Below are 14314 nucleotides of genomic sequence, written 5' to 3'. Positions count from 1 at the left end.
CGGACATGTTCCTTAATATTCTGAATATTTCCACAACATGGACAGTTAAACCATCTAAGCACAATTTTTAAAGATGGAAAAAACCCTTCAAGGGCCCATTCACACTAATGTTTTTTTCTTGCAGCATATTTAGTAAAAACAACTGATCATGACTGTCATGATTTCCTTCAGCATAGTACAAAAGATCCAGAAGGAAATTGATGACAAAACGGACCACATACAGATGTGTCCTTCCTTGCCTTTTCTTATATATCAACATATCCTGAGATCTGTGGCGTGAGATGACCACATGATGTCGCGATACTCTGTTACGAGATGTCTATGCTATATGTGTCTGTGTGGTCATCCAGTGGTTGTGATGTGAATTGCAGCCTGTCAAGAGTTCTACTAGGATGTTGCAAAATTGTATTGAATTGGTTTCATAAGAAATTGCAGTCCTTATCCAAACTCAAGCAAAGGCAAGGTTGTACACATCTGTATGTTACTTATGGACACAGTTTTGCGTCCAGTGGCATTAGTTGAGACACCAGACTTCTACCTGAATTCTTGTATGCAGCATTTCTCTCTCAAGATATTTACACCAGATGTCTGCACAACATTGTCATCAGTTGTGTCTGACTCAGGCATACAAGAAGTCAGGCAGACAAAACTGATATATGTGACCCCAATCCAAAAGCCAACAAATCACATACGGTACATTACAAACTGCTGCATTGTGCTTTATTAACTATAATGTCCTTCTAGATGCCAATGCATTATGCATAGGCAATACTTTCCTAACAGTCATTATCACAGGACAGCCCGGGGGGCCTTCCTTATGTTTTTGGCTGCATTTATATAAAGAAAGACCCTCCCTATTGTAGCATCCACGGCCGCGGGCCGTCGGGATTACATATCCCCCGACGGCCGCAGCCATGGATCTGTGAGCGCTGACCCGCATCTCCTCCCTAGGAGACGCCAGCGCTCACTTCCGCTAATATGGCGGCTAGAATGGCAATTACAGTCCTGATCCGCCAATCTGTTATGTAGCATTGGATCCTTGTTGCTGTATCACTGCATAAATAGGCAGACTTGTCATTCGGGAGTTTGGGAAAGAATGGTGATCACCTCTATGGAAGCCATAATTGTTGTCACCTAGTTTACCAGAGACAAATATATAAGTAAGAAACTACTACAAAGTATTGTGAAGAAGTTTGGCATGATAAGGAAATTCAAAGACAATGCCATTTCCCCCAATGATAAATTGAACTTATCTTACCACATTAGTAGCTACGTTTGTTTTAATTTCTGCTGAATAGAAGAACCCTCATATCTCAGTGTAACAATGTTAAAGGGGTTGTCCAGTTTCAGATAATAAATATTCATTGTATAATGAAAAGTTATGCAATGTTCCTATATACTTTCTGCATCAAATCTACAGCGTTTTCAAGATCTCTGCTTGCTGTAATTCAATTATGAACTTCTATTGTTTACTTTCAGTGGATAAATATCTGTCCTAGTTGTGTACTGGACACACAGGTGCAGGGCTTGTTACATTTACAGTAGTTACCAGAGCTGTGTCTTGTAAGGCTGGGTTCACACGTGGCGGAATTTCACTTAAATTCCGCTGCGGACACTCCGCAGCGTTAATCCGCAGCGGAGCCGTTTCTGCATTGACTTCCACTTCTATTTAGAAGTGTTCGTTTAGACGATGCGTAACATTCCGCTGCGGAGCATAGGCTGCGGAGCGGAATTTGGTGTCCGCAGCATGCTCTGTCTGTTGCGGAGCAGTGGCGGACTCATGGCAGAATTTCTCCATTGACTTCAATGGAGATTCTAAGTTCCGCAATGAAGTCCGCAGCTGTCATGCACATGTTATGTGTGCTGCGGATGCGTCTTGCTTTTTTGCCATGACATTTCTTCATTCTGGCTGGACCTATGTATTTCTAGGTCTACAGCCAGACTGAGGAAGTCAATGGGGCTCCCGTAATGACGGGAGCGTTGCTAGGAGACGTCTGTAAATAGTCACTGTCCAGGGTGCTGAAAGAGTTAAGCGATCGGCAGTAACTGTTTCTGCACCCTGGACAGTGACTACCGATCACAATATACAGCAACCTGTAAAAAAATATAAGTTCATACTTACCGAGAACTCCCTGCTTCTGTCTCCAGTCCGGCCTCCCAGGATGACGTTTCAGTCTAAGTGACGGCTGCAGCCAATCACAGGCCAAGCACAGGCTGCAGCGGTCACATGGACTGGCGCGTCATCCAGGGAGGTCGGGCTGGATGCCGAAAGAGGGACGCGTCACCAAGACAACGGCCGGTAAGTATGAAATTCGTTTACTTTCACTAGGGAAAGTGCTGTCCCTTCTCTCTATCCTGCACTGATAGGGAGAAGGGAAGCACTTTTCCCGCAGTCCGCAGCAGCTAGTCCGCATCAATTTACTGCACATTTTGTGCAGATCCGCAGCAGAATCTGCAACGCAGATTCTGTGCGGCATTGATGCGGACAGTTGCGGAGGAAATCCGCCACGTGTGGTCATGCCCTAATGAACCATGTACCTGTGTGATCATCACATGACCAGGTCAAATTTTCATCCCCTGGAAGTAGAAAAATGAGGTTCCTATTGAATGACCACATTCCGAGATCTTGAAACACCACGGGGAATTGATGCAAAAAGTATATTGGAAAATTGGAAAGCTTTTCACTATACAAAGAATAACCTTTACTTGCTGAAACTGGAATATCTCATACGGGGATCATATCCAAATAAAAAAAAAACATGTATTAAATAATAATCCACTGCATAATAATGTATTTATTAATCCACTCTACTGTGACTGTGAGTAAAGCGAAGTTTACACAGATTTCAGCCCATAACAAGCGCCAATCGACGATATAAGATGTTGATTGGCGCTTGTTTACAGGTCATTTTACATGGGACGATGCAAACTGTATAGGGATGAATCATCATTAATATGATTGTTTGGTCCCCATGAAGTTTGCATCATTGTCGGCAGCACATCCACTGTTTATACGGGAAGATGTACTGCCGACAACGATGATATTTTAAGCTGCATAAACACTGTGATCAGTCGACAAGCGTGTGTTTGCTCGTTTGTCGGCAGATCGCTGCCATGTTTACACAGGCCGTTGCATCACATAATTTCTAATAAAAAGTATTTAGAAAGTTGCGCCAACTTTCAAAATACTTTTTATTAAAAATTATTTTTACATTTTGAGATAAAGCTGCTTTGTATTCTGTATACAGAACAGCTGTATTGTGCACTGTGACCTGAATCCGTCAGGTCCGCGGGGACTGACGGGTCCAGTGAAAGCGGGTCCTGCGTGTCTCTGTGCCAAATAAATCTGCCCCATTCCCTTCTTCTTCTTTTTTTTAAACTTTTTATATTTGATCAAAGATGACAACAAAAAGGTCTGTATGTGGGTAAGCAAGAATAAAAGTCGGATGAAAAGGTAACACATGACTCCAGGATCAGACTAAAACCATGGTTAGTTTGTAGCTTGTAACCATGGAGACACATAGCTCTGCAAAGGAGATGTAAACAAAAAACGGTACCATTTTTTTAACTCAATACTATTTGAAAGCTGCTTAACTTTTTATTTTGAAAGCACTGGAGCACTTAAAAATTGTTGAAAAAGTGTCCATAACCTTTAAACTGAAGAGAGACTTTTTGGAGTGCCATTTTTAAAGTGATTTATTTCAGATATATATATAACAACGTGTGCATTTTAATTAAAGTATTGGACTGACCAAAAACAAATTTCAATCCTAATATACAAAATATTATCTCACAGAGAAGATCTAATTGAAAAATATGCAAACTTTTCAAATTCCTAATTCATGTGCAATAAGCGCCTGTCAAACAGATTACACAATCTGACTCATTCCTTTCTCAAATATCACATGAATTATTGCCGAGAGTCACACTTGCAGATGTGAGAAGCAGAACAAGGAAAGCCACCCCTGGAAGCCAAGTGTGGGCAGCTAATACTCTGACTGACAGTAACACAGATAGAAGCTGGAGAAGGGCTGAGTGTGTTCAATTGCATTTGCTTTAATGTATTTAAATGGACTCGGGGTATTAGGACAAAGTAAATCAGTGCCAAAACTAAGTTAAACACAGAACATTGCTTAGTGGAGCAGCGCTGCGCCTGACAATCATTTGTTATATCAAAACAGACATAAATGACTCAAACAAAAACCAAGAAGAGATTCTGCCCTATTATTTGCAGTATTCTCCACCTTGAGAATTTTTTTTTATCTACACACTACATAAAGTTTCATTTCAGTGAGACTTAACAGCTCACCCGTTAACTTTGACACTAAACAGTGCAGATGACCGGGTATTCTTTGCACAATAGACACTACTGGTAAACTGAAATGTTTATATACAGTTTGTTTCATTGGACATTACCAGTAACACTGAGGGGGTGCAGAGGTTGCAGTCACAACTGGGCCCTAGGACCTGAGGAAGCCCCCCACAGGCTCTCTGTCACATTATGGAATAGCAGTGTTTCTTCTCTGTACTGTGACATCACTGTGTTTCTTACCTCTGTATTGTGACATCACTGTGTTTCTTACCTCTGTATTGTGACATCACTGTGCTACAAATGTACATGTAAGGCTATAGTGACATACAGTAGTACATAACTTAAAATATTGATAGTAGAAGTGTTGCATAAATATGTATGTTCAGTGTCGAAGGTGGGACATAAGTGAAGTATGAAGGTACAAAATGTGACTAAAGCAGAAAGGAGGATCATGCTGAACCAAATAGAGTCCGAAGTGTATGTTTCAAGAACAAAGATGCACCCAGATTCCCATAACAGCCATCCAAAGCAACACTCATCGTCGCGCCCCTGCACCATCACTGCCATGGCAGACAAGATCACCAACTGTCTGTGATGGCAGTGTTAAGGGTGGCAACTACCTTTCCTTATGACTTCAATTTATTATACAGGAACTGTGACATCACTGAGTTTGTTCTTCCTTTTTTTTTGTATATTATCCTTGTACTGTGATAAACTATGACCATGATCACGGTGTGCATCATTCTTGTATTGTGACATCACTGTTTTTATTATTTCTGTACTGTGACATAACTGTGTCTATTATTCCTTTACTGTGATAACATTGTCTACTGTGACATAAATGTGCTAATTTTCTCAGTACTGTGACATCCCTGTGTTTATTATCTCTGTACTGTGACATCACCGTGTTTATTATTCCTACATCATTGTTTATTATTCCTCTACTGTGACATCACTGTTTTTTATGTTTGTATTGTGACATCACTGTGTCTAAAATACCTTTACTGTGAAATCCCTGCGTTTATCATCTCTTTACTGTGACATCACTGTGTTTATTATCTCTGTACTGTGACATTACTGTGTTTATTATCTCTGCACTGTGACAGGTCTATTCAGGGCCGGCCTTAGGATAGATGGTGCCCCGTGCGAAATTATCTTTCTGTGCCCCACCCACATAAAAAAAAAATTCCCATACAAAAAGTATAATGCCCCCACAGTAAAATGCCCTATATAGTGCCCCCACACAGTATAATGCTCCTCTAGTGCCCCCATACTGTATAATAATAATAATAATAATATTTAATAATATAACATATTATTATTATAACCCCTTCAAGGACACAGTATTTTGCCCTCTAATTGTGCCCACACAGTATTTTGCCCCCTAAGTGCCACACACAGTATATTGCCCCCTGCAGTACCTCTACACAGTATAATGTTTGCTTAGTGGCCCACACACAGTATAATGCCCCCTCCCATGGCTGCCACACACAGCCCCCCCCCTTGTAGATAGTACCCCCTGTAGATTGTGCCCTACAGCCTCCCTGTAGACAGTGTCATAGTCCCCCACATCCTCCTTGTAGATCGTGCCATACAGCCCCCACCTCCCCCTTGTAGACGGTGCCCCCCCCCCAAAAAAAAATTGCACTCACCTAGGCCCCGTTCCCAAGACGAACTGAGCTGCTCCACAACGGGATCCTTGCATGGGACGGCATGATCCTGTAGCCTAGTACAGAGTCTACCGACCTTTTTGGACTCGAGGCACCACTGGAAAAATAAAATTTCTTCAGGGCACCCCTACCAAACATAGTTTCGAGTAAGACAGAAAACGGCTAAAAACAAGCACTACACTCTAAGGGTATGTTCAAAGAGCGATTTTTGTAAGGCAAAAAAAAATCTGCCTCAAAATTCCTTCAGGAATTTTAAAGCAGATTTTGAATTGACAGCGTTGTTTAGCCGTTGAAGCTAATGCAAAAGACGCAGGCAAAAAAGCACCAAACGAGCGCCTCAGGTATTTTCTGCCTCCTATTAATTTTATTGTAGCTCTGAGGTGGAAACCACTTGAAGACTATCAAGCCCACCCCCCCCCACTCACAGTAAAATAACCACCAGCCCATCACTCACAGTAAAATGACCATCAGCCCCCCACTCACAGTAAAATTACCATCAGCCCGCCACTCTCACTAAAATGACCATCAGCCCACCACTCACCGTAAAATAACCATCAGGCCGCCACTCACAGTAAAATGACCATCAGCCCGCCACTCACAGTAAAATGACCATCAGCCCCCCACTCACAGTAAAATGACCATCAGCCCGCCACTCACAGTAAAATGACCATCAGCCCGCCACTCACAGATTCCCACTGTAGATAGTGCCACACAACCCCCTTGTAGATAGCACCCCCTTCCTGTGGATAGCGCCACTGTAGCTCCCTGCTGGAGCGGAATCCCGTTGTGGCCGAGGATTCCGATCCTGGAGCACTCCGCTTCATGTGTGTGTCCATATATGGACGATGACATCAGGGGCAACTCCTGAAGCAGAATCCCCGTCCACAGCGTTGCCGACGCTGTGGCCGGGGATTCCACTCCAGCAGAAGCCCGTCGACAGTGACGTCAATCGCTTCTCCTGGAGTGGGATCCCCGGTCACAGAGTCAGCAACGCTGTGGACGGGGATTCTGCTTCAGGAGTTGCCCCAGATGTCACTGTCCATATATGGACAGAGACATCAAGCGGAGCGCTCCAGGAGTGGAATCCCCGGCCACAAGGGGATTCTTCTCCTTCTGGGAACTACAGTGGTGCTAGTAGATAACAGAGCAAGGAGATACCCCCCTGCTCTGCTATAGTGGCGTCGCTACCTCTGTAGCAGCCGCAGCGGCTGCTAGCGGCGCCGCCAGCCATGGGTGGCCGTCCCGACAGGCGCGCTAATGCTCGGTGTGGCCGCTAGCAGCTGCTATGGCTGCTACAGCGGTAGCAACGCCACTAATATTTAAACAGCGTAAAATTAGACAAGGCACGCAGAAGATGCACCAAATTTATCAATGCGGCACATCTTGCTAGACATGTTAGACACGTCTTTCTTCCTTAGATCCCCTCTAGGTTGACTAAGGATCTGTTCACATTGCGGATTTTGATGTAATTGCCACACAGCATACTGCACTATTTTGTCCATGAAGACGACAGTAACCATGACGGAAACCTGACGAAACCCATTAAAGTTCCATTGGACGCCATTGATTTCTGTCATGCGACGGATCTGTCAGCTTTGTTTTTCTGTTGTTCTGCTCCTATGATGGAACAATGGAAAACCCGAAAGCAGATGTGAACAGGGCTTAAGTTCTTAAACCATGCCATTTTTCACTAAGTCACTTTCCTTTTCCTTTTCTCTAGATGCAAACATCTATTTTTTTTTTTACACAAAAAAAACAAAAAACCCCAGCAACTTAGGCCAGAATTCTGGTGCAGGAACAATAGTAAATCTGCCTAAATGTTTTAAATATCCATGTACTGTGATATCACTGTATTTATTATCCCTGTACTGTGACATCACTGCGTTTACGATCTCGGCACTGTGGCATCACTGTGTTTACTATCTGCACTGTGACATTACTGTGTTTACCATCTCTGCACTTTGACATCTGTGTTTACTATCTCTGCACTGTGACATCACTGTGTTTACTATCTGCACTGTGACATCACTGTGTTTACTATCTCTGCACTGCACTGTGACATTACTGTTTATTATCTTTGTACTATGACATCATTGTTATCTCTTTACTGTGACATCATTGTTTATTATCTCTGTACTGCGTCATTGTTATCATTGTGTACATTATGCAGAACTGTGACATAACTGCAAGAATAATTCCTGTGCAGTGACATTAGGGGTGTAAGAAAATGAGGTTGCACCTGTGCACTGGTGTCTGAGGTGACCCAATGATTCCTCTGAGGGAATGCCAGTACTATACATTGCATGTAAAGTTGGGGGGCTCTGTTAAAGATTCTGCATGTGGGCCTCTGGATATTACATTACAGGACTACATCCTAATTATGTATCACTGCAGAGATGTAGCTTGAAGCTCCTGGGACGTGGAGCCAAACCAATGTTTACCATTTGTGCCGCTGTGTGCAATAGCTTCAGACTGTGTAACATATATCTGCATTATAATAATATAAGTGAACAATCCCAGTGGTTATTACATTGCAGCGATCAAGAAATGCCATCACACCTCTACACTCAGGCTTCAGTATATCCGACCTGGAACCCGCAGCACATTTCATGCGGTTTTTTCGCTCTGAATTTCTGATGCGGAAACCAGCGTAGAAAAAACCTTCATACTTATCCTGGCCGTTGTAATGGGGTTGTGTCCCTCCTTTGCCGTCCGGTCTGGCCTCCCCGGATGATGCTGCAGCTCACGTGAGCGCTGCAGCCTGTGATTGGCTGCAGCAGTCACATGGGATAAAAACGTCATCCCAGGAGGCCGGATTGGAAGAAAAGGCAGGAAGATCTGGGTAAGTATAATTTTTGTTTTTCTGAGTCGCAAGACTTGGCTATTTGTTGCGGGTTTTGCATCAAAATGCAGCAGAAATGGTCATGCTGCAGATTTAAATTCCGCACCGCAAGTCAATTTATTAGCGTTTCGCTGCGTTTTTTTCCCGCAGCATTTACGCTATGTGGGAACTCGGCCTTAGTGAGACAACCCTGTTAATGTAATTATGTTATTTAGAGTTTTCTGTAACATATTCAAATATTAAAAAAATATATATAATACACGAGACAAGAAGCAATACGATAGCATGCAGGTGTTATGTGGAAATACATCACAAATTGTTACCTAGTAACAAACAATAAATCCATGTTCCCTGGAAAACTATGTTGTCTAACAAGACTCCTCTGCCATCACTTGTAAAGTGCCAAGTGTTTAAAATGTGTACAGAATAGGCATTACTCTAACACTCACATCTCGAAACCATAACTGATTAGATACCACTTTAGAAAAGATAAATATATATAAATCTCTACAATTCACAGAGTCCATCACATTCAGCAGCTGGGCCTGTCTGTCGTTACATTCCCGGCCCGTAGACATTACTATCATAAACATTTGTGTACTTGAGTCACTACGAGGTTGTAAGATACTTTTAAAAGCTTACTGCTTATACAAAAGACTCTGGAAGTCAGAGGTTTTCGGCAATTAGGTAGCAAACCGTGTGTTCCCTCATAAATGTCATGTAAAAATATCATCCATGGAATATGTTTTGAATAATGCAATGCAAAATATAAATGTGATGCCATAATTATCTAAAACTATTAACACTTTAGTGACCAGCCTCTTTTGGGCCTTAAAGAGTATCTGTCACTAGATTAGTAATGCCCTATCTCCTAGCTAATCTAATAGGCGCTGCCACACTGATAATTCTAGGGAAAATTGTGTCCCAATACGTTTATTATTTTAAAAGTTATGAGCTTTTTTCTAAATATGTAAATGAGACATTATTAGACAAGTGGGAGGTAACAGCAGCGATTCTCCGGAGGTGGAGCTACCTCACAGCCTCTGATGCTGTCCTATCAGCATCAAGCTACTTCACACAGTGTGAGAGACTGAGGCTGGAGGGAACGGGGATCACATCAAATAGCCATATCTCAGGCTGTGGAGATTCTAATCTTTCATGTGACACCAGGATCGCAGTTCTAGCTGTGACCCAACCGTATATATCGCCAGTTGAAAACACAGTCAGGAATGGAAGCTGTATACTATATGATCACGCAGTGTCGCTGGGCAGGGAAGGGGGAGAAGCTGTGTGCTGATTGGACAGTGGCATACAGAAAACATTACACAGCCCAGAGTGAAAAGAAAGAGTTACCTCCTATTTGGCTATTAGAGCCACATTAGCATATTTAGAAAAATGCTCAGAACTTTGCAAATAATAATATATATATATTTTTTTTAAATCACACTGTAGTTATCAGCCTATTCGATTAGTTAGGAGATAGGGAATTGATGAACGGGTAACAGATCCTCTTTAATGATGGAGTTAATTTTTTTCAGTCTTTTGATCGATGCATTTCAAAAGCCATAACTTTTTTATTTTTCTGTAGATGTAGCCGTGTGACAAGTTGTATTTTTTTTTTTTAATGCCACCACTTTGGGGTACATACAGCATTTTGTAAGGGGAAAGTAGGTTTTTCATTTCTCTTATTTTGGATTTTTTATTAATTACAAACTCTATTAAACTATTTTTTACTTTTTTTTAGTCCCACTGTGGGACTTTACAATGCTTTTATAATACAGTGCAGTACTTCTGTAGTGCAGTGTATAATGTCTGTCAGTGTTAAACGAAACACTTTCTATTAGGCCCTGCCTTTGGCAGGGCATAATAGGCATAAACTGAAGGCAAACCCTCTTGGGGTGTACAATAAAACGGTTACATTTGTCTGTTAAAATACAATGTCGACCAACTATGAATATTTCTATTGAAACCCGTGTAGGAGGAGAAGTTAGCTACTTCCTTCTTTGCTGATGTCACTACTGAGCTACTCTTTTCAGCATTTCTTATTTTGAACTTAAAAAAGAGAAAAGAAAAACGCTTGAACCATTACAGTCTATAAAGTACAGTGAAGGCTTTACTCTGACACATCCTTGACAGATAAAATAACACTTGGTCGGAGATGCCAGATCATGTTTTAATCTATTAAGAATCAATCAAGCATGTCTCACTGTGGTTGTGAGTGGGAGGGTTCCCATCTCTGTGATTGGTTGCCAGGAAGACAGAGAGGATAAACCATCTGGGTGACAGAAAAAGTTGGCTGCAAAGACAGCTCATCATACTTACATTAGAAGTACACAACACAGTCATGTTTTTTGTAGCTTTTTATTTGGAGGTAGTCTTAAACATTTATGTTTTGAGCAGTGCACATATTTTTATCCAGTGCTGTCCAACTGAACTTCTTTTTTGCACAGCAGGCCATGTTCAATCAGGACTTTCAATCTAACTTCTGCTATATAAAATAGGCTTACTGTCTAGATCCTGAGCCAGATGCCCAGGTCAAGCATGGTAGTCTTGATGTGTGTGGATAGTTTGTGGCGCTACCTAGTAAAGAAAGCCTTAACCGAAAACTGACCATTGGGGTTATATATATATGAAGCAAAAAACAAGGAATTGTCCATATAAGACTGACCAGGGATATGTAACAAACAGATGATTGCAGAGTAGGATCAGAAAAATAAAAATGAATACACCAAGGGACAAAGTAGGTATAAGGCTTCGTTGACATCTGCGTTACGGCATCTGTTTTAGCGGAACCGTTGAAATAAAAAAAAACGTGTACAGACTGATGGATGCCAGACGGAATGCAACGGAAGGTAAAATATTTTTTTTTTTACGGATCAGTTTACCGGATCCGGCAAAAATCTTTTTCTTTCCTTTTGTGTCAGTTTGTTATCAGTTATACTCTGTTTTTAACGGATCAGTTTTTATCTTTGCACCTTTCTTGCTTTAATTTTTAGTATGCGCATGTGCAGAAAAAAAATTGATCCATTAAACCTAATGCATAACTGATACAAACCGATGGCATATCAGTTTGTATCTGTCATCCATTTACTGCAATGTTAAAAAAAAAAAACAGAAAGGTCCTTCCTGTGAGGTTTCCGTAATTTTTGACGAAAATTATAGTGCAGCAGACTACGCTATTGCATCAGTCAAAAAAAACGGGAACCTGACGGAAAAGAGCCTAACTGAGAACAACTGATGCAAAAACAAAACCCATTAAAATGACGGATCTGCTAGGACGGAAGGCACAAAGCATATGTGAATGAAGCCTAAGGGATTACAGAAACAATAAGCAGAACTCAGTATCCTGGGAGCAGGGCTGAAGATAAACTAGATGTGCCAGTCAGGCAGGAGCGTGGACCCACTGTATCACTATTAGATTTGGCTTAGGGCTAAACTAAGGGATAGAGTCTAAAGGAGTTTGTGATTTTTGCCTTAAAACAGTCCTCATTGAATAGTCCGTAAGAGCAACCGTTTACTGCTTGCAGATTAAGTACAGTATGTAGAATTGTAGTACTTCTTGTTTATCTTAGAATTTCCTTTCCAAACTGAATGCTTCAGTTAAAGGAACACAAAACATAGGTACAAATGATAAAAATAAATAAAACTGTCCCATACTGTCAGTCTGAATGATTGTCTGTAGCTCATGAAAGTCTTGTAGGAATCTTGTAGAAAACACAGGATTTAATCTCCTCCTGATAATTTCCATCTTCTTCTGACATATGGCCGAGAGGCAGGGCTTAACAAAGGGGGCATGGCTTAACAAATGGGGAAGGGCTTTGTATTCCTGGTATCCTATTGCAGACAGAGTAGTGAGGGAAGCCTTCTGCAGCCAGTTGCCTTACAGCCAGACATAGAATCATGAAAAAGAGGACTGGAATAATGGCTAATCTCCAGGGAATCATACGGAAGAATTCTTTATACTTTTCATGAAGTTTTAATTGCAATAGGAGACAGGATAGAAATGGAGAGGAAATTAAAGAGATTTATTTTTTATATAGTGTGATGTGTATTTTCTACATTTAGTCTTACTTCATTAAAGGAACACTAAACCTAAGCACTGTTTGCACTCTGTCTGTTTCAGAAACATGTAGAAAATCCCGCAGTCTTGTAGAAATCCTGCAGAAAACACAGGGATCAGTCTACTGCTTATCGATTCCATTTTTGATTGAGGAATGACTGAGGGGTGGGGCTTAGAAAATGGGAGTGGCTTATTATTATTTTTTTTACCTACTACAGACAGGGCAGATGCTTCTACTCCTGCTAGTTGTCTTACAGGACAGTAAGGAGGAGGGACAGATGGCTGAGCTCATGGGACACACAGATTTCTTTATATATTTTTAGTTTTAATTGTAATATAAGACAAATGAGATCAAAGGAAAGGAGGAGATGTGCATTTTCTATGTTTAATCTTCCTCAAGTTACCTGCCCTAATATCTCCTTGCTTTAAAGGGTAACTAAACTTTTAGAAAACTTTTGCCATGGCATAGTGACATGTCAGAGGTTTTGATCGGTGGGTGTCCGAGCACTGAGACCTTCACCAATCCCTAAAACTAACTGACAGAAGTGGTCGGGTAAGCGATGTGCCACTTCGTTTTTGATCGGCTTCCTCTGCTTTCTTTGGAGCAGTGTACGGGATAAGTAGAAATTCTATGGCCTGTACACCGCAAGCTCAGCTTTCTGAGGAAAGCTGGTCAGAAACTAATCGGCACATTGCTCGCTCGCTTCTGTCACTTAGTTTTAGCGATTGGTGAAGGTCTCAGTGCTCGGACACCCACCGATCAAAACCTCTGACATGTCACTATGCCATGTCAAAAGTTTTTTAAAAGTTTAGTTACCCTTTAATATGAACTTCTGCTTCTGAAATACCTGCTCATTTTATATACTTACATGCAAAATAGTTTTTTATGTGAACTGTATAAAATGGCTGCTGTAGTAGGTAAATCACCATCCAGCAAGCAATGTACTTAGAAATCTAGCGTAGGTTGCTTGGCAGAGTGTTTCAAAAAGACCTGCACGCACCTCCCTTAAGTATTTGGAACAAGAAGAGTCCAAGAAAACGCTTGAAATTATTAATATGTACTGCTGGTTTTATGAGAGCCGAATTACTAGAATTTCATTCAGCTGTACGTATAAATGTTAACACAGCAATATTACCTGGAATGCAATTTGGAGATCTGACTGTGAGGGTTGTTTCATGTGAACTACCAATTTTGCAGAAAATATATTCCTAGTGGTGATGGTCCTGTGTAGCTAATTCTTCTTTCAATTTTGTTTTATGAAGTGGGAAAAGAGGCTGAGCAGAAAATACCCTGGGGCCTCATGTACATGCTGAAAAGGTCTGCCCAAAGCACTACATAAGTTCTAAGTGAGAAGTGCAGCCTGAATGGCCAACAGGCATATAAAATTATGTGAACCTGTAACGCCTGGAAGTGGAAAAATAATTTACTT

The 14314-nt window shown here is 41.4% G+C and overlaps 1 long non-coding RNA gene across 1 annotated transcript; it reads right to left on the bottom strand.

The window, feature by feature from the left end:
- Nucleotides 1-694: 694 nt before the first annotated feature.
- Nucleotides 695-4497, bottom strand: LOC142728997 (uncharacterized). Its single transcript, XR_012877950.1, has 2 exons — nucleotides 4417-4497; nucleotides 695-1134 (listed from the first exon to the last, which is right to left on the bottom strand). It is a non-coding gene; the product is annotated as an uncharacterized LOC142728997 (long non-coding RNA).
- Nucleotides 4498-14314: the final 9817 nt, after the last annotated feature.

The sequence above is a fragment of the Rhinoderma darwinii genome, chromosome 1 (genome assembly GCF_050947455.1).
Source record: "Rhinoderma darwinii isolate aRhiDar2 chromosome 1, aRhiDar2.hap1, whole genome shotgun sequence".
Lineage (NCBI taxonomy): Eukaryota > Metazoa > Chordata > Amphibia > Anura > Rhinodermatidae > Rhinoderma > Rhinoderma darwinii.
Note: the sequence above shows the minus strand (reverse complement) of the source record. Positions and strands in the feature narration are given on the sequence as shown.